Source organism: Podarcis liolepis (assembly GCF_965112155.1).
Source record: "Podarcis liolepis genome assembly, chromosome: 9".
Taxonomy (NCBI): Eukaryota; Metazoa; Chordata; class Lepidosauria; order Squamata; family Lacertidae; genus Podarcis; species Podarcis liolepis.
Genome location: NC_139564.1, coordinates 77,316,374 through 77,337,346, shown reverse-complemented (window position 1 = coordinate 77,337,346; position 20,973 = coordinate 77,316,374). Strand labels below are relative to the sequence as shown.

At 45.6% G+C, this 20,973-nt stretch overlaps 1 protein-coding gene across 9 annotated transcripts in view; it reads right to left on the bottom strand.

Annotated features, from left to right (window-relative positions):
- The window catches only part of HMG20A (high mobility group 20A), a 725,026-nt gene that overhangs the window by 615,439 nt on the left and 88,614 nt on the right, over positions 1–20,973 (bottom strand). For 5 of the 9 annotated variants that reach the window (XR_014516066.1, XR_014516069.1, XR_014516070.1 and 2 more), the window contains one exon: positions 9,086–11,452. The exons of 2 other annotated variants lie outside the window; for them this stretch is intronic. The gene's annotated coding sequence lies outside the window, so the exon portion shown is untranslated. Of the gene's footprint in view, positions 1–9,004; positions 11,453–20,973 lie in introns of those variants that run through there. 2 more of the 9 variants (XR_014516065.1, XR_014516067.1) reach the window with 1 other exon arrangement.

Sequence of the window (20,973 nt, the reverse complement as noted above, 5' to 3'; positions counted from 1 at the left end):
ACATATGTTTCAGATATTCTTTAAATTTCCCCCAGTCCTTGATAAACTTTTGGTCTTTCTGGTATCAAATCTTCCCAGTCAATTTGCCCAATTCTGCATATTCGGTCAATTTCCTTCTCCATTCTTCCACTGTTGGAATTTCTTCCTGTTTCCATCTTTGGGCCAGAAGTATCCTTGCGGCAGTCACTGCATATTGAAACAGTTTACAGTCTCTCTTACTGATTTCGTTTCCTACCATTCCTAATAGAAAGGCTTCTGGTTTTTTAACGAACGTATATTTCAACATCTTTTTCAATTCTTTGTATATCATTTCCCAGAAGTCTTTCACCTTTTTTACACTCCCACCACATATGATAGAAAGTACCTTCTTCTTTTTTTACATTTCCAACACTTATTGGGAAAGGGTAATATCTAGAATGTACAAGCTTCTTTTAGAATGGGAGGTGAAAGAAGTAGTGATTAAGTGGGCAAAAGATTTTGGTAAAAATATCCAACTATCGGCATGGGAAGGATTATGGAATAAAGAATGGAAATTTACGGCCTGTTATACACTAAAGGAAAATCTTTTGAAGATGTTCTACAGGTGGTATATAACTCCCAGCAAACTATCCAAAATGTATAAAATAAGATCTAATACTTGCTGGAAGTGTAAACAGGCAGAAGGGACACTGTTTCTTATGTGGCGGGGTTGCAAAAAAAATAGTGATTTTGGGGGTATTATATATGAGGAATTGGAAAAAAAATAAATGTTTGTGTAAACTTTCATAAAGAAACCAGAAGCTTCCTCTATTGTCATTTTATCGTTTTGAAAGTTTAAAATATAATCTGCACCCAATTTTTTGGGAAGCAAATCAGGGTGATTGCTCAATATAGGCATCCTCTGGAAGAGACCTATTGTTCTTATTTTAAACTGCTATCTGCCTTGAGCTCTTTGCTGAAAAAAGGAACTCTAAGCACATAGTAAATGAAGTAGAAAATTTGATGCATTGCTGTTGTGGTTTGTGGGTCTTTACATATGGGGGATTCTGTTGCTGTCCATTTCACACACACAAACACACACTTTGAGTCCAATAAACAGAGTCACCTCACCCACGCTGCAGCTGGAGGGCCCAAAGTTGTCCTCCTAGGCAGCTGGATCCAAATCAGCAGACCACCCTCATTTCTGAGGAGATCAGTATCAGTGCTAGTTAAATGCTCTTCCTCCAAACAACCACCAGAAGCCTCTCAAGTTTAACACTGAATTTGACTGTTGTGTTTTCTCCCTCTCTGGGTCAAAACAAATTGGTTTGCTTTGCCAGATCCAAACTGATCTCTGATTCCCAAAGATCCCCCCACAACTCCAACCTTCAGCCACAAATTTATGGCTGGAGCATCTTGATAGCTTTTAGCTGCCACTACTCTGTGGCAGAATGGTGTTCACAGAGGCAGGCTAGGGAGGCAATAAATCATTGAATCATCGAATTGGAAGAAATGAGGGTCCCTGAGGGTCATCTAGTCCAACCCCCTGCAATGCAGGAATCGCAATTAAAGCCATCCAACCTCTGCTTGTGAACTGGCCTGAGATCTTTTGATGAAGGATCATATAGACTGTCAATCTTCAGTGAAGAGTGACTTACATTGTATTTCCCTTGAAGTTCCTGTCAGGAAAAAGCAGCAATGCAAGAGCGAGCTGCAGCTGCCTGGAATGCAAAACAGAGGCTGAACCAGTGAGCAGAGAGGATCAGCACCTCATACGCAGGTCTGAGAGAACAACAAAGGGTGTACCACCCAAGAGGTATTCAAAAGAGTTTGCTAACTTAGCTGTTGCATGTGTTGCTGTTGTACACAACCGAGGACAGGTTGAAGCAGTGTCTAGGTCAGAGACAAAGACACAACAGAGAGCTGCTAGCCAAGGTAATGCAGATGCACTCATTCCTTGGAAGCCAGACAACCAGAGAGGTACACTGGAGAAACTAGTGGCGGGGAGTTCCAAGGGTGGAACTGAAACAACAGGGGATTGTTATGTGTATAACAACTGTTTGTTTTCTTCTCTGGAGCACGCATTGCTCGCAACACGCATTGATACTTTTGGGGGAGGATGTCAGGAAAAAGCAGCAATGCAAGAGCGAGCTGCAGCTGCCTGGAATGCAAAACAGGATGTTTATGTTTGGGAGTGTACTATTGGCACAAAGGAGCAGTCTATACAGTGTACTGAGCACCGGATGTTAGCTCCGAGTGTCATCTGACCTGTACTGGAAGTACAGGGGTGGAGTTTTCTCACTCTACTGTTGGAGACTGGAGAGTGCAGACACGTTTCTCTGTACTGCTGGAATGACAGAAATAAAGACATGTAAATAGATTTCTGTCTGTCTCTTTTCCCCTCCCTGAGGGAAGCAGGGAGGAGGGAGGAGAGGTGTGTCCCTCTCACGCTGAGTGGGATCGCCGATTTGTGACCTTGCCTGTATCCTGCCGGGAGACGCAGACCGGGGAGGTCAACAAGGAACTCAAGCCGGGTGCCTGGAGAGTGGCCAATTCCTCTGACAAGGCTTGATTTCAACAGTTCCATCATACATAACAGACCTTGTCCATCGTTCTCTTGGAACTGAAGCACCTTCTTCCTCAATGCTTAGCTTTGGAGCAGACACAACAACTCCTCTGCGATGTTCTTCCCATGCACCTTGCGCAGAGCCAGTGGCGGAGCTGGCGCTCCATCACACGGAGAGGCGCACAAGCCGTGCACCCAGGGGGAGGGGGACAGTCCGCCCATGGGGAGGATTAGCACGGCTGCACGGTCCTCCCCAGATCTCCGCGAAGGGGGCGACATTTGGCGGGGGGGGGGTCCCTGCTACTCCCAAGCCTACAGCGAGCCAGGGAAGGGGGAGAGCAGCAGCTGCTGCTTCACCACTTTGCCACTCGCTGGGCGTGGGGGAGTCGTGGGCAGGGGGGCACCGAATGTCACCCCAATCAGGATGACACCCGGGGCGGCCTGCACCCCCATTCCTATGCCCCTGTGCAGAGCGACCCCAGGAGTCCATCCTCAGGGGCTGTCTGACCTCCTTTCGCTCTGATTGGCTTTAGTCACCACCAAGGATGAGAAGACTTCTTTCCAGTGGCTCGAAAGTTGCCCTTTCATGCTGACTGGGTGGCTCTTGGCTGCTGGCAAGAGGGTCCTACACTACCACGCCTTCCCCCAAAAGTCTGGGCCAGTACACCTCTGGTCATGGAGCTAGCAAGAATATAGTGGTCTGCCAGTTCTGGGTATAAGCTTTCGTGTGCATGCACACTTCTTCAGATACACTGAAACAGAAGTCACCAGTGGGAGGGTGGGATGGGGTTTTTCTCAGGAGGGTAGTAGGAGATGGGTGATTGACTCAATGGGTATGGTAAACCTCTTGACTACTGTTAACGACTGCAATTAGTCCTACAGGAAAAAGCAAGGGATAGTATGTTCTGGTGACTTCTGTTTCAGCGCATCTGAAGAAGTGTGCATGCACACGAAAGCTTATACCAAGAACAAACTTAGTTGGTCTCTAAGGTGCTACTGGACAATTTTTTTATTTTTATATATCTCTTGACTGCGTCAGACCAACACGGCTATCTACCTGAATTTAGATGCTCCTGGTTTCAGTGAATGAGCATCACCTGAGCTGAAACAAGTCTGGTTTTCCCAAGTTGTTTATTTCCGCAAACCGCACAAAAGACAGATGCCCCTTTCTGAGGGACATCAAGCATCCATCTCTTTCCTGGACAAAAGGTTCTCCTTTCCATCACATGTATCCTTTTCAGAGGCAGCAGAATTGGACTCTGGAATTAATGGTTTCATAGCAAGGATGGGGAGCCTTTGGCAGTCCAGATGTCTCTGGATGACATCTCCCATCACGCCTCCCCCTTGGCCATGCTGGCAGGGGCTGATGGGAACTGGAATCCCACAGGATCCCAACCCTGACATAAGCTAGCCAGGAAGCATCGCTGGTGGTGGTCATGGGACAAGCCTGTCAGGAAAAAGCAGCAATGCGAAAGCAAGCTGCAGGTGTCTGGAATGCAAAACAGGATGTTGATGTCTGGGACTATACTATTGGAACTATTCAGTGTACTGAGCACCGGATGTTAGCTCAGAGTGTCATCTGACCTGTACTGGAAGTACAGGGGCGGAGTTGTGACTCTACTGCTAGAGTCTGGAGAGTGCAGACACGTTTCTCTGTACTGTTGGAATGACAGGAATAAAACGATGTAAATAGATTTCTGTCTGACTCTTTCCCCTCCCTGGGGAAGCAGGGAGGAGGGAGGGAGGAGGGTGTGTTCTTCTCACGCTTGAGGAGGATCGCCGATTTGTGACCTTGCCTGTATCCTGCCGGGAGACGCAGACGGGGAGGTCAACAAGGATTCAAGCCGAATGCCTGGAGTGAGGCCAGTTACCTCTGACTGCGGCCAAGAATCCTGACAAAGCCTGCCTAGTGCCTGCATGGAATAAGGGAGGCAGGGATCTTGTAGATTATTATTACATTTTCTGCAATCCCTCCTCCCTCCAATTCCTTAATAACCTCAATCTCAGAAGCAAAATAAAAAGAGGGAGAGACACAGTTCAAACTGCATAATTTATTCCAGGGACAAACTCTGCAGAACCTCAAAGAGGGCCATTTTCTTACTTAATTTTAAAAAAAAATTAATTTTAAGCACACTTAGCATTTTAAAAAATTGCCTATAACGGCAGCAATATTAAATATTAAAAGTGCTGTGAATATTAAAAGGTTTTCATTCACCATTAACAGGCCAGGCCGAGAAAAAGCTGCAAACAGCTGGTGCCATCAGAGCCTAATGATGCCAGAACAAAGTTCTGAGCTGCTGAGGCAAAATGTCTTTGCGCGTGACTGATCTGCGTCCCCCGATGGTCAGACAAATTCTTTTGAAGTTGCTGCATGCAGTCTTGCCTTCTGAAAAGCACTGCAGGTATTTGAGCATAGAATACTTTTTTGCCGTTCCATTGGGATTGAAGAACAAGCAGCAAGGCACATGAGATATAATAAATGGGATGGAGAACATTTTCCATCCTGAGGGCCACATGCCCTATTGGATAAGCTTACAGGGGCCACATTCCAGTGGCAAGCGGAGCAATGAATGTCACTGCTATTGCTCATTCCTACTTGCTCTGCCCATCCATAGGATTCGTGAGCACATGCAATGTTCTGTTTATGTCAACCATTTTCATATATTAATAGGACTTCTTTGTCTGATGAACATGCCACATCCCTCTCTGGTGGTTCATTGAATGGGATCCTCTTCCAGAAGAGAAAATGAAGTGTGTGTGTGTGTGTGTGTGTGTGTGTTCCCCCGTTCCAAACGGTGCAGGAAATGAAAACAAAAGTGAAATATACTCGGAGTCCTGTAGTGATTTCATGCTCTTTATTGCAGCTAGTAAAACAGTGATTGATTTCCCCCCCAAACCTCAGGCTTTTATATAGGTACATTATTTACACAATGAGTCCCATCTGATTGGCTGATTCTGCTTCTGGATCCTGATTGGTCTTTTCCTGCAGGCCAATCAGTTGTTGCATTCTATGATCCTACCAGCCTAATTGGCTGATTAACTTCCTCCTGGAACCTGATTGGTCTTTTCCTGCAAGCCAATCAGTTTTTGCATTCAAGGATCCTACTTGCCTATTGTTCTAGGATCCAAGCTTAAAGGTAAAGGTACCCCTGCCCGTACGGGCCAGTCTTGACAGACTCTAGGGTTGTGCGCTCATCTCACTCTACAGGCCGGGAGCCAGCGCTGTCCGCAGACACTTCCGGGTCACGTGGCCAGCGTGACAAGCTGCATCTGGCGAGCCAGAGCTGCACACGGAAACGCCGTTTACCTTCCCACTGGTAAGCGGTCCCTATTTATCTACTTGCACCCGGGGGTGCTTTCGAACTGCTAGGTTGGCAGGCGCTGGGACCGAGCAGCGGGAGCGCACCCCACCGCGGGGATTCGAACCGCCGACCATGCGATCGGCAAGTCCTAGGCACTGAGGTTTTACCCACAGCGCCACCCGCGTCCCGTAGGATCCAAGCTTAGTACGTAACAAAAAGTAAAACAAGACAAGAATGTAAGAAGGTGGGAAGGGCCTGAGAAATCAGGCCAGTGGCCAATCGAGTCCAGCATCCTTTCTCACAATGTGCAGCTTGGTGCCTCCGCAGGAAACCCGCAAGCGGGACCTGCGCCCAAGAGTCCCCTCCCCTCCTGTGGTTCCAACTACTGCTATTCAGAAGCACCGCTGTCTCTAAAACTGGAGGCAGAGCAGAGCTATCATCAAGATCAGGGGAGGGCTATCATTCGAGAAACACGCTCATGGCTTCTTGGTCTGCAGTTTTGCCCGCCCCATCCCTAATTCTGGAAACCTCTAACGTGGGAAAGTGTTGAAAATTTAAATCACCCCTCGGCCTAACCTCAGCTGGCAGCCTGCTGATGCAATAATCTCTGTCCAGCTCTCTTCTCTCAGAAGGGAGAAAGCCCAACACATCAGTGAAGGGAAAGTGATAAATTTTCAATTTTATTTTAAAATATACCAGATGGGAGATTTCATAGCAGTCATAAATATGCCAAGAGCAATGTTGGTGTATGATTGGAGATCGCCCTCACCAAGGGAGATGCTCTCCCTGTTTAGAAATTCCATCAGATTCTTAATAAGAGGCTCCATTTAAGTTGGCGGTAAAATAGTTCCCATATTAAACCAATTGAATTTCCATTTGCCAGACATCTTCTTTTTCTCCTCACCTCAGCTTCCAAAATAGAAGAATCTTTTATTTCAGCAAGGAAGCTGGCAGTAAATTGATGTTTCAGCCTCTCTGGATTGCGTTGGGCAACTGAAACACGCAGGAAATGTGAGGAAAGAGTGTCAGAAACTAAGAAGAGCTGGCTGCAGGATCAGGCCAGTGACCCACCTAGTCCAGCATCCTGCTCTCACAGGGCCATCAGGAGGCCTCCATGGGAAGCAACAGAGATTCCGGATCATTGCTACCTTAAACAGTTAAGGCAGATCATGGCCACTGAAGCCAGAAGCCATCGATAGACTTATCCACCGTGAATTTGTCCAACCATGTTTTAAAGCCATCTAAGCTGGTGGCTATTCTGTGGGAGCCAGTTCCATAGTTTAACTGCATGCACTGCGTGAAGAAGGAGTTGGCGGTGGCGACCACTGACTTAAACAGCATGAAATGGGCTTTAAAGGCAGGTGTGGCCGATTTACAGAGAAGGAGGTGTCTGTCAGCAGGTATTGGCCATGATGGCTTCGGGGTCAATGCACGGTGAAATTATAGAATCACAGAATCATAGAGTTGGAAGAGACCACAAGGGCCATCGAGTCCAACCCCCTGCCAAGCAGGAAACACCATCAGAGCACTCCTGACATATGGTTGTCAAGCCTCTGCTTAAAGACCTCCAAAAAAGGAAACTCCACCACACTCCTGGGCAGCAAATTCCACTGTCAAACAGCTCTTACTGTCAGGAAGTTCTTCCGAATGTATAGGTGGAATCTTCTTTCTTGTAGTTTGGATCCATTGCTCCATGTCCGCTTCTCTGGAGCAGCAGAAAACAACCTTTCTCCCTCCTCTATGTGACATCCTTTTATATATTTGAACATGGCTATCATATCACCCCTTAACCTCCTCTTCTCCAGGCTAAACATGCCCAGCTCCCTTAGCCGTTCCTCATAAGGCATCGTTTCCAGACCTTTGACCATTTTGGTTGCCCTCCTCTGGACACGTTCCAGTTTGTCAGTGTCCTTCTTGAACTGTGGTGCCTAGAACTGGACACAGTACTCCAGGTGAGGTCTGACTAGAGCAGAATACAGTGGCACTATTACTTCCCTTGATCTAGATGCAATACTCCTATTGATGCAGCCCAGAATTGCATTGGCTTTTTTAGCTGCCGCGTCACACTGTTGGCTCATGTCAAGTTTGTGGTCAACCAAGACTCCTAGATCCTTTTCACATGTACTGCTCTCAAGCCAGGTGTCACCCATCTTGTATTTGTGCCTCTCATTTTTTTGCCCAAGTGCAATACTTTCTCCCTGTTAAAGTTCATCTTGTTTGTTTTAGCCCAGTTCTCTAATCTGTCAAGGTCATTTTGAAGTGTGATCCTGTCCTCTGGGGTGTTAGCCACCCCTCCCAGTTTGGTGTCATCTGCCCTTGAGTCCATCATCCAAGTCGTTGATAAATATGTTGAATAAGACCGGGCTCAAGACAGAACCCTGTGGCACCCCACTAGTCACTCTTCTCCAGGATGAAGAGCAACCATTGATGAGCACCCTTTGGGTCCGGTCAGTCAGCCAGTTACAAATCCACTGAGTGGTAGCATAGTCAAGACCGCATTTTACCAGCTTCTTTACAAGAATATCATGGGGCACCTTGTCAAATGCCTTGCTGAAATCAAGGTAGGCTACATCCACTGCGTTCCGTTCATCTACCAGGCTTGTAATTCTGTCAAAAATCGAGATCAGGTTAGTCTGACATGACTTATTTTTCAGAAATCCATGCTGACTATTAGTGATCACAGCATTCCTTTCTAGGTGCTCACAGACTGTTTGCTTAATGATCTGCTCCAGAATCTTCCCTGGTATTGATGTCAGACTGACTGGGCGATAATTATTTGGGTCCTCTCTTTTCCCCTTTTTGAAAATAGGGACAACATTTGCCCTCCTCCAGTCTGCCGGGACTTCGCCTGTTCTCCAGGAATTCTCAAAGATGACTGCCAGTGGTTCTGAGATCACCTCTGCCAGTTCTTTTAATACTCTTGGATGCAGTTCATCTGGCCCTGGAGACTTGAATACATCTAAACTAGCCAAGTATTCTTGTACTATCTCCTTAGTTATTCTGGGCTGTGTTTCCTTTGCTGAATCATTTGCTCCAAATTCTTCAGGTCGGGCATTGTTTTCTTTATCGGAGAAGACTGAGGCAAAGAAGGCATTGAGGAGTTCAGCCCTTCCTGTGTCCCCTGTTTGCATTTCACCATCTTCTCCTCTGAGTGACCCCACTGTTTCTTTGTTCTTCCTTTTGCTACGGACATACCCATAAAAGCCTTTTTTGTTGCTTTAACCTCTCTAGCAAGCCTGAGTTCATTCTGTGCTTTAGCTTTTCTGACTTTGTGTCTACACGTGCTGGCTATTTGTTTGAATTCCTCTTTGGTGGTTTCCCCCCTTTTCCATTTTTTGTACACATCCTTTTTTAATCTTAACTCAGTTAAAAGTTCTTTAGATAGCCACCCTGGCTTCTTTAGGCACCTTCCATGTTTCCGTCTCATTGGTATTGCCTGAAGTTGTGCTTTTACTATCTCCCTCTTAACAAACTCCCAGCCATCATGAACTCCCTTTCCTTTTAGTATTACTGTCCATGGGATCTCACCCAGCACTTCCCTAAATTTTATGAAGTCGGCTTTCTTAAAGTCAAGAAATTGAGTCCTAGTATGCTTGGCTGCTCCTTTCCGCTGTATAGTAAACTTCAGAAGAGCATGATCACTCGCGCCTAATGATCCTTCCACTTCTACCCCACTAACCAGGTCATCAACATTGGTTAGGACCAGATCTAAAATGGCTGTTCCTCTTGTTGCTTCTCCCACTTTCTGGACAATGAAGTTTTCTGCAAGGCCAGTGAGGAATCTGTTTGACCTTATGCTCTTGGTTGACTTTGACATCCAACAAATATCCGGGTAATTGAAGTCCCCCATTACTACTATCTCCCTTCCTTTTGCATGCTTGGCCATCTGTTCCAGGAAGGCATCATCTATGTCCTCCGTTTGGCTTGGGGATCTATAGTCAACTCCCACAATGAGGTCTCTGTTATTCTTCTCTCCCTTAATTTTGACCCAAATGCTCTCACTTTGGCTTTGAGGTTCTAAATCTTGGATCTCTTCACAGGTATACACATCCCTGACATATAACGCCACTCCTCCTCCTTTCTTGTCTGGTCTGTTTCACTGAAATAGATTGTATCCCTCCATGATTACATTCCAATTGTGGGACTTATCCCACCAGGTTTCAGTGATGCCTATTATGTCGTATTTAGTTTGCTGTACCAAGAGCTCAAGCTCATCTTGTTTATTTCCCATGCTTTGCGCATTAGTGTACAGACATTGAAGTCCATTAATCATTCCCCCGTGTCTCTTATTTAAGGATTTTTTCCTCCCACCACTAGGTCTGCATGCTGTTTGCTCCATTTGGTCTATGACATTTGGATGATCATCTTCATCAATTGATAGACTCCTACCTTCAGGAGCACTGTCTCCCTCCCCCACATTAGTCAGTTTAAAGCCCTCCTGATGAGGTTTCTGAGATTTTTGGCAAAAACATTTCTCCCAACCGTTGTGAGGTGCAGCCCATCGCTTGCCAGAAGTCCATCTTCAAGAAACTGCAGTCCGTGATCTAAGAATCCAAACCGTTCCTGTTTACACCATTTGCGAAGCCAGCTGTTCACTTCCACTATTTTCCCCTCTCTCCCTGGGCCACGTCGTTCAACTGGGAGGACAGATGAGATGACAATTTGTGCATTTAATTGCTTCAATTTCCTGCCCAGAGCCTCGTAGTCTCTTTTGATCTTCTGGAGGCTATTGCTTGCAGTGTCATTGGTTCCCACATGAACCAAGAGGAAGGGGTATTTGCCAGTGGGTTTTATGATTCCTTGCAGTCGTTCAGTTACATCTTGGATCTTAGCCCCGGGGAGACAGCACACTTCCCAAGACATCTTGTCAGGCCCACAGATCACTGCTTCTGTTCCCCTCAGTAGGGAATCCCCTATCACCACTACACGCCTCCTCTTAGGTTTGGTCGGGGTTCTTCCGTGAGCTGTCCGTTCCAAGGTCGCCTGAGGACTGACTTTGCTGCTCGTCTTCATATACCTGATCGACTGTAATGAGGGAGAGATCCTCAAATGGAGTCTGTTCTTCGTCTTCCATGCTAGGGGAGAGGACTTCAAAGCAATTGTGTATTTCTAAACAATCAGAGTGAACCCTGGGCCTCCTACTTCTTTGAGCCACGTTTCTCCATATATCTGGCTCCTGTGTTGGTGAACTAGCCTCCTTCTCAGGGGTGTCCCCTGTCTCCTCCTTGGTGGAGACGGTGTTCTCTGTTGCTTCCAAGAAGAGCTCCAGCTCTCTAATTCTTTGGAGCGTATCTACACGTTCCTCCAGTTGCTGGACTTTGTCTTCTAAGAGGGCAATCAACATGCAATTGCTGCAGGTAAAGCTGCCTGTAACCTTTGGCAAGATGGCAAACATTGCGCAGGAACCGCAGGCGACTGCAGCTGTTCCCTCACCCTCCATCTTGAAAACGTGTCGTTGGGGGTGGCTACAGTGGCCCTGCACCTTAAAAAGAGTGAAGACAGGACAAATAACCCCCCCCAAAAAACCTAGCTCTCCCCCAACAAATGTTTGAGACTAGCTCCCCTAAATCTAAAAGATGGATCAAACTGCGCGCACCGCCAGGCGCGCACCGCTGCCCTGCAAGCTCTGATAAGCTCCTCCCACAGCTAATCACCTGCCTCAACAGAAACCCTGCCCCCTCTGACCTTTGCACAGGGAGAGCAGCTTTGCACAGGGAGAGCAGGATGGCCACATGCCACCCAAACAGAGAAAATGTGTTGCTGGGGGTGGGGGTGGTAATTTGCATAAAAGTTGCATTTCCTAATTTATATTTCCAGGCCCCTCCTGCTCCCCCATCTTAGGGTTTAACCAGACTTGGAGTTTAAACCAGACGCGGACCCAACAGCCTTTCAAATGCCAGGTGGTTCTTCATTAGAGAGGACCCAGGTCTTCAGCTGCATTGAGCATGAGTAAGGATGGGAGAGCTGTTGTTTTCATGCAGTGCTTGTGGCTTCTGGTAAAAGGGAACCCTTGCCAGACCCAGCAAGGCAGTTCCTACTTTGATTAGTTGTAATAGTTTGGAGAGGAATCTCCATGTGAGAGGCAGCACAGCACTGAAACGTGACATACAGTCCTCCATTATAGCCCATAACAGAGGACTATCATCACAGAACTAACTAAAGCAGAATAAATCCACCCCAAGTGCACTCTTGTTGTCTCAAGAGCATCTTGCAGAAGACACCTGCAATCAAACACCGGCCTCTGGAGGGGTCCAGAGATGGCCGCTCCTACTGTATTTTGTACTACAACCTTTAGATATAATTTCCCTAACTTAATCATCAGCTGTCCCAATTTAAATACATATAGAACCTGTGCACATTATTAGCAGAATCTACCCTAGTATATCAACTGAAAATGTATAAATTTGGATGAGGAGGGAGGAATCATTTTAATATAATGGCTTACAGATGCAATCAAACACTGCAGAATTATACAGCAGAGTTTCAGAATTAATAACAGATATAATATCCAATGTGATTACAGAATGATGTTTTACGGTTATAGCCAATCAATAATGCAACTATGAAGTGCTGGAAAGGAACAAAATCAGTGACATGAGCATAGGACAGCAGGGCACAAATTTGCATGACCCTCTCAACCTCTGCTCATTCCTCTGTACCACAATGCTGTGCAGACAACAATCTAGCAAGTCACTTCGATCCACCTCTACATTTCACAATGGGCGCAGGAAGTGCCCTGAGCCCTGACCCTGCCTGCCTCCGGGACACTTGCACGCCTGTAGTGCTTCCAATGTGTGAAAAGTGGATTTGTGCACATTTTATTTTAAAAAGCCAACCCTCTGCAAAGCTGCTTTGGAGGCCATGTGGTGCAGGCTAGCTGCTGCCTCTCACCCTTGTCTGCTCCCACCAACCCCGGGAGATGCAGCTTCTCTTGATTTAATTGGGCCACCAGGCGACTGTTACACACACTTGCAGGTAATGCACAATTTAGGCCTAGTGTACAGTTTAGGCCTTCTGTTCACATCTGTGCAGGGCCTACAAATGTTCCCTCTTCACTTCTTAAAGGCTCTCACACATATATTTTTTCCTTCCAGCAAAGTCAGAGGGGGATATCGCCTTCTGATTCCTATAATGTGGACTCACAGTCATGCGGGTCAAAGAGGAGAGCAAACAGGCCCGTGGATAAAGCGAGCTTTGAGATGGTTTCACCAAGTAAAAACCAAAGAAACTGCATAGGAAACTGTCTTGTAGTAGGCATGGCATTCCCCACAATCTTCAGTGGCATTGGCCCCCTCTTGTACCCATAGGACACAGCAGAACCTGACATTTGTCCATATTGAAATTCATTTTGTTAGCTTGCACCCAGTTCTCCAATCTGTTAAGGTCATTTCAAATTCTGATTCTGTCTTCTGCAGCATTAGCTACCACCCCCCAGTTTGCTGTCATCTGCAAATTGGATGAGCATTCCCTCAATTCCTTCATCCAAGTTGAAAAGACGTTGAACAACAACAGGCCCAGGTCACAACCTTTCGACACCCCACTTGTCACTTTTTTTCCAGGATGACGAGGAACCATTCATGAGTCCTCTTTGGGTTCGGTCAGTCCACCAACTACAAATCCACCTAACAGTTACCAGCTTCCCTGCAAGAATACTATGGGGGACTTTGTCAAAAGCCTTACTTGAAATCAAGATACACTATGTTCACAGCATTTCTCTGATCCACCAAACTCCATAATATAAGAAAAGAAATGAGATTCGTTTTTTAAAAATAAACGTCCAACTTCAAAAAACAAAAGACAGTGGTCCAACTCTTATTTGAGAGCATAATTAAATTAGCAGGGAGTACTCAGCGCAACCCCAGAGTCGGTCACGACTGGCCCGTACGGGCAGGGGTACCTTTACCTTTACCTTTACTCAGCACTATCTGAGAAATTTAAGAAACCAACAAATATTGTGATTTTTACATGGATCATCTAATTTGTGAGTTTTGACCTGTGATGCCAAAAATCAGATGATTTCACACGCAAGTCACATTTTGGTCTGCAATCTTGATTTAAAATGGTGCCTGGTATCTGAACATCAATGAAGACTGCCACCCCCAGCTTGGAAACCCTTGTGCCCAGTTTGGCCATGAAGTTTTGAGAGGTAACCAAACCTATGCCAAAAATAATGGTGAAGTCACATTTTCGTTTGCCATGTTGAATCAAAATGGCGCCTGGTGTCCAAACTTTGATGATGACCTCGACCCACTTCTCAGGAATCTTCATGCAGAGTTTGGCAATGATATCTCAAGAGGTGTCCGAACATATAGAGAGCAGACAAACCACTTTCCAAAATGTATAGTAAATGTGGTTTGTTCAGAAGATACAAATATATCCAGGTATTTGTACTTCCTTTTTAAAAACTACTATTTTGAAAGATTACCTTAAAACACTGCCCCAAAAACCCAACTTCAAACTATAATTTTAGAAAGATATTTTCAAAATTGAACACCCCCCTCCCCTAGTGGACAGAGAAGATCTTTGCACAGGGTAACTGAGTGGAGAAAATCCAGCCAGCCAGCCTCCTCCAAGGAGTCTTGAAAATTACAAATTAAAATAACTCTTGCCGTGCTTGCACCGTGTTTATAGGTTAATAAATTGTGCTTTGTGAATGACGAGATGCTGACTCGGGAAGTGAGTTCTAACCAAGCGTCATTCATCACCGGGTGCATTGGCTTGAAAAGCGTTGTCATGGCTCTCGCTGTGGGAGGCAGCTAAAGGAGCCTTTTTCATTTTCATTGCCTGATTGGAAATGCAAGTCTGGAGGTGGGGAGGCGAAGGCTTCCGCTCCCCTCCCGGCATTAGCACAGCCCTGGGAGGGTATTTAAAACGGCAACTTCAAAGCAGGTATGTGATCTTTCTGTTTATTGCTGCAGGAGCTTCATTTCATTCACTAATGTAGAAAAGCACTATGAGTCAGAAGGGAGCATGACAGATAAGAGCGTCGGCAGAGATCCAGCCAGCTCAAGGTTGCTTCATAAACTATGATTAACTGGCCCGCTGCTGTTGCAAATGAGCCCACATGTGCCTGTAGACGCCGGAGCAAGTCCCTCCCTACATTAGGGATGTTGCTGGCTTGGCATGCAAATTTGTCAAGCTTGTAATGGCCGGCTGTGTGACAAGGCAAGCGCCATTTCCTCGTGAAGCCCTTTCGCTGACTCAGAAGGTCTGAGGAGGTTCTGATCCTGCCTGGTCAGCAGGGCAGGCACCCAAAGCTCTCTGTCCCTTCCCTCTCCACACAGCTCTTGCTGGCATGAAAGTAGGCTTGGGTCCTCCAGACCCTTGGGACTCTGATGAGGCCACATGCAAGGCACACCCTCCTCCCGTGGCCAGCCGGACTGCGTCCTTGGGCAGTGACAATGCTTGGGATCCGAGTCTCTCTGTGTGTAGAAAGTTCTGGCCTGGACCACAGGGATGGTCCTCCCACTTGCTTTGAGGAAATGCAGCCCTTAGGTAAGGTTGTAAAAAAGTTCTTTTTCACAGGGTGGCCAGCTGCTCTGTGGGTGGGTGCAGAAGTTCTGTAAATGAAATCACCCTCTGCAGAATGATGGAGGATCACTGTGAGATGCCCAGCAGCCCAAGCAGATTTGGGTTTGATATATATATTCTCTTTGTTGTACAATAACGCAAGAGAACAAATACAGAGTTGTAGTCAGTGTAAACCTTACCCGTAAGTTAGGACTATCAATTTCAGTGTTCCTTCTCCAAGTGAAACTGAATACAATCCATAGCTTTTAGGAGTTCCTCTGTTTGGCTGGCTATAACAAGCCCAGAGGTATCATTCCATCTTCCTTCTCCATCTGAAGGGGGTCAACAAATCAGTCTGTTTTCCTCACAGGCAAAGGAAATTTACTCCCCCTGTTGAGGGTTTTGATTTAGTCAAAGGAAAGTCTCGCTTTAATTAGACTCCACTGTCTCAAAACCTTTCTGCAGCAAGTGCGTCAACTCTCTTCCATTAACTGCCACGTGATGTTGGGTCAGGGAACTGCAAAAGAAACTGACAAGACAGGATATTAGAGAGAAGAGAGCCCACCACCCAGAATCAACTTGACATCAAAGGCTCTGTGATAAGCTCCTCCTGCCATTGATGGAATCATGTTTCATTCAGTTTGAGTAATCTTTTCCCAGTTAGCAACAGAAAATCAGGTATTTTGTAGTTTATCATAATCATGCTATCTTCTAATATACAATATTTTCGTGCGTCAGGCAAAAACATTCATTTTTAACCAGGCCTTTGGCTTCTACTGATCCAGGGCCTTTTAGTGTGGGTGAGATGTTTTAATGTATTTTTCTCCTGGTTTTAAAATATATGTATTTTCTTTTTCTTTTTATAAGTTGCTTTGAGTTGCCTGTGGGGAAAAACAACGTGACTAGTAAATTTAATAGTATTCACATTGCCTGTCTCTACCACTGCCTTCTACATGCAAGGGGGAAGTTCTGCCAATGAGCCTTACTAAGAATTCCCTGGCAGGCTGCCTTAACCACAGTTAGGTCCAAGGACATCTGGGAACCAACCGGTCAGGGATAGGCTGCTTTAACTACATTAGCTCTTGACCTGGATTAAAGTCTGCAAATTAAAAGGTGAGTCCCAAGGTGGGATTCAGCTCTGGAGAAATGTCTTGGAAGAATTATGAGATGGAAAGAAACTCTGAAATGTTTCCCATTTTGCTTGCTGGCTGTGGGATTCTGTTTGCCACTGTATTCTGCTCTGGTCAGACCTCACCTGGAGTACTGTGTCCAGTTCTGGGCACCACAGTTCAAGAAGGACACTGACAAACTGGAACGTGTCCAGAGGAGGGCAACCAAAATGGTCAAAGGCCTGGAAACGATGCCTTATGAGGAACGGCTAAGGGAGCTGGGCATGTTTAGCCTGGAGAAGAGGAGGTTAAGGGGTGATATGATAGCCATGTTCAAATATATAAAAGGATGTCACATAGAGGAGGGAGAAAGGCTGTTTTCTGCTGCTCCAGAGAAGCGGACACGGAGCAATGGATCCAAACTACAAGAAAGAAGATTCCACCTAAACATTAGGAAGAACTTCCTGACAGTAAGAGCTGTTCGACAGTGGAATTTGCTGCCCAGGAGTGTGGTGGAGTCTCCTTTTTTGGAGGTCTTTAAGCAGAGGCTTGACAACCATATGTCAGGAGTGCTCTGATGGTGTTTCCTGCTTGGCAGGGGGTTGGACTCGATGGCCCTTGTGGTCTCTTCCAACTCTATGATTCTATCATTGCTGCCATTGCTGGGCTGTCTTTGAAGCTGCCTCCTGGAAAAATTCCCAAAAGATGGGCGTCCGCATCAGGAAACAATGAGGGGCTGCTTTGCTCCAAATCTATCCATCCATCCATTTTAAAGTTTGATCAGACAGCTGGGAAGGGTGTTCTAAGCCTGCAACAAGCAGTGTTCTAATAGCTGGAGATGAAAAACAAAATGCAAATTCAACAAGTGAATATTCATAAGCTGGAACTTCACAAGACCACTTTATATTTAGAATTCTATGCTCCAGGGTGCACCTCAAAAATATTGGTAAGGGTTTCCACTTTTGTTTTTAAGGCAATATTTCCAGACAGAGATAAGCAAGAAAAGCTACTTCATTTCAGAGATGGGAGAAAAAGAGCAAGGCCAGAGAGGTTTCTACTTGCTTTGGACTTGCTTGTATTGATAGGCCAACCGAGATCGTTTCCTCCATCCACAGCATAGCCTTGCAGCAAATGAAGTGGGATATTATCAATGCTGAAACTTGATTCTATGGTTGCACATCTGTATTTTGGCCACTGAGAAATCACTGTAACTTGGGGACAGGGTTCAGCTTTCACTGTTGTACATGTATCTTAATTACGCATGGAAATTTCATCAAGGGCGCATTGTAGCATTAGTTTTGTAGTGTTTACTTCCAGCAATGTAGGAGTAGAATATAGGGTTGTATGCATTGTTATTCATACTCAGAGCAGACTCACTGAAATTAAAAAGACACAACTACCAGAGGTCCATTAATTTCAATGGGTCCACTCTGAGTAGAGTTTACTTGGATACAACCCATACCTAATTTTTTTTTTTAAAGAATATCACACCCCCCCCCCCAAAAAAAAAGTATTTTCAACATATATACCTGGAACGGATTCACTGGTTCTACATGAGTAAATGCAGCATAGCCCACACTGCAATGTAACTTCAATGTACATGTACATTGGGCAATGTGGGCAATGTACATAGCCCACACTGCAATGTAACTTCAATTAGTTCATCTAAAAGTGTCCATTCCACAATAATTATTTTGAAAACCACAGTACTGTAGAATGGAAACATCCTGGATGAACATGGAACAGGATTGTGATAAGGCAGTCAGGATTGTCAAGGTCGTGCCTGGGACACAACACAATCAAAAGTCTGCTCTGCCTTTTCTCACTCTGTGTCTCTGTTCCTATTGTCCAAGTGGATTAGGGAACAAGATCTACTTTATCCTGCAGCTCAGCTCTATCGGGGATGTGCATCATGTATCTTACAAACAAAATTTATGTTACGACTTTCTCCAGTATTGAAGCAACTTGGTCAATTTGATGGCTATAAAGTAAGATTGACTGCCTCAAAATAAGGGTCTGTGTGGGAAGGGGATTTCTCTCTGTGGGCAATGCATCCATCTCTAGTAAGAATGACTCAAAGCAAACGAAGGTGCCATTTGCACACATCTGCTTGGGAGTTGCTTTTCAGTGAGATCTTGCAGGTGGGAGCTGCATTGAAACCTTTCCACGTGACGCCCTCTTGCTCAGGGGGCCCAACAACCAACCATGCCCTCTCCCATGATACTCCATTCCATTTCCCCTCCCGTTTTTCATGCTGCTTTTGGATTTCTACCTTTGATAGTATTTTTAATGTGAGCTTTTGCTCTCTCTTCTTGACATCTATTTTCTCTTTTGTGTTTCTCATTCTAAAACTGCTCTGAGCGCTCTTCTGGTCAGAAGAGGCTGGTGTAGACGTTTATTTGCTTACTTCCCATCCACCTAGTTCACTGTTGGAGATGGTGGATTCATTCACGTGCAGCCCCTGGTATAGTGAATCACTGAACTGCAGGTGGCAGCCTTCTTAGTCAACTACCTTCAGGACCTGGGCTGGTTCCACCCACTCAGGCTGACCATTGGATGCTCCTGGGCAGGAAATAGTACATAAGAGGACTTCCTGGTCCAGCTGAGCTTTGCTGGTGCAACAAAGGCTTCTTGAGATCTCTCCTGTATCATTGGTTGTTCTTTGGTCCTTCCTCTTGGCTTATTCTTCATCCCTGACTTTGTATATAGCCAACATGCTTAACTCAAATTAGGGTAATGCATGAAGGGGTTAAGACCACAGTGTAACCTATCCTGCCAGTCTTAGCTAGGTCACCATCCCACACCTTGCGAGGAAGAGCTACCAAACTCTTTGTTCTCCCACTTTCCACCTTACTTCCTCCATATGTACTTCCACCCTAGTAAGGATGTCATAGCTGGATGTTCCAAAACCACGTGTCTTCAGTAAGCCATCTTTGTGTTTCTATACAAATAATTTAGAATAATTTAGAAACTCTTACCATTTTTGAAACTAAGTTGCACTGTCTGTCTTTTCTTGCTGCTGTATGGGAAAGCACATGAAACTTGGAAGAGTTTGTAAGTAAACTGTTTTTAACTTGCTAAACACGTGGTCTCTTTCTATGCTAAAGGAAGTGGGAAACTTTGGGAAAGACTTAGAAGGGCATATTTTAAAGGTGTAACAGGCTATTTCCATGCTATAATTTGCTGCATGTTTTATGATTATAAATCTCTGTTAGGGCTCTCTTACCAAAGAGTACGTTTATGAGCACAATTCAAAGTGTTGGTGCTGACAATTCAAAGTGTTGGTGTTGGTGTGATCTCAGAACCACTGGCGGTCATCTTTGAGAATTCCTGGAGAACAGGCGAAGTCCCGGCAGACTGGAGGAGGGCAAATGTTGTCCCTATTTTCAAAAAGGGGAAAAGAGAGGACCCAAATAATTATCGCCCAGTCAGTCTGACATCAATACCAGGGAAGATTCTGGAGCAGATCATTAAGCAAACAGTCTGTGAGCACCTAGAAAGGAATGCTGTGATCACTAATAGTCAGCATGGATTTCTGAAAAATAAGTCATGTCAGACTAACCTGATCTCGATTTTTGACAGAATTACAAGCCTGGTAGATGAAGGGAACGCAGTGGATGTAGCCTACCTTGATTTCAGCAAGGCATTTGACAAGGTGCCCCATGATATTCTTGTAAAGAAGCTGGTAAAATGCGGACTTGACTATGCTACCACTCAGTGGATTTGTAACTGGCTGACTGACCGAACCCAAAGGGTGCTCATCAATGGTTCCTCTTCATTCTGGAGAAGAGTGACGAGTGGGGTGCCACAGGGTTCTGTCTTGGGCCCGGTCTTATTCAACATCTTTATCAACGACTTGGATGATGGACTCAAGGGCATCCTGATCAAATTTGCAGATGACACCAAACTGGGAGGGGTGGCTAACACCCCAGAGGACAGGATCACACTTCAAAACTACCTTGACAAAATAGAGAACTGCGCCAAAACAAACAAGATGAACTTTAACAGGGAGAAATGTAAAGTATTGCACTTGGGCAAAAAAAATGAGAGGCACAAATACAAGATGGGTGACACCTGACTTGAGAGCAGTACATGTGAAAAGGATCTAGGAGTCTTGGCTGACCACAAACTTGACATGAGCCAACAGTGTGACGCGGCAGCTAAAAAAGCCAATGCAATTCTGGGCTGCATCAATAGGAGTATTGCATCTAGATCAAGGGAAGTAATAGTGCCACTGTATTCTGCTCTGGTCAGACCTCACCTGGAGTACTGTGTCCAGTTCTGGGCACCACAGTTCAAGAAGGACACTGACAAACTGGAACGTGTCCAGAGGAGGGCAACCAAAATGGTCAAAGGTCTGGAAACGATGCCTTATGAGGAACGGCTAAGGGAGCTGGGCATGTTTAGCCTGGAGAAGAGGAGGTTAAGGGGTGATATGATAGCCATGTTCAAATATATAAAAGGATGTCACATAGAGGAGGGAGAAAGGCTGTTTTCTGCTGCTCCAGAGAAGCGGACACGGAGCAAT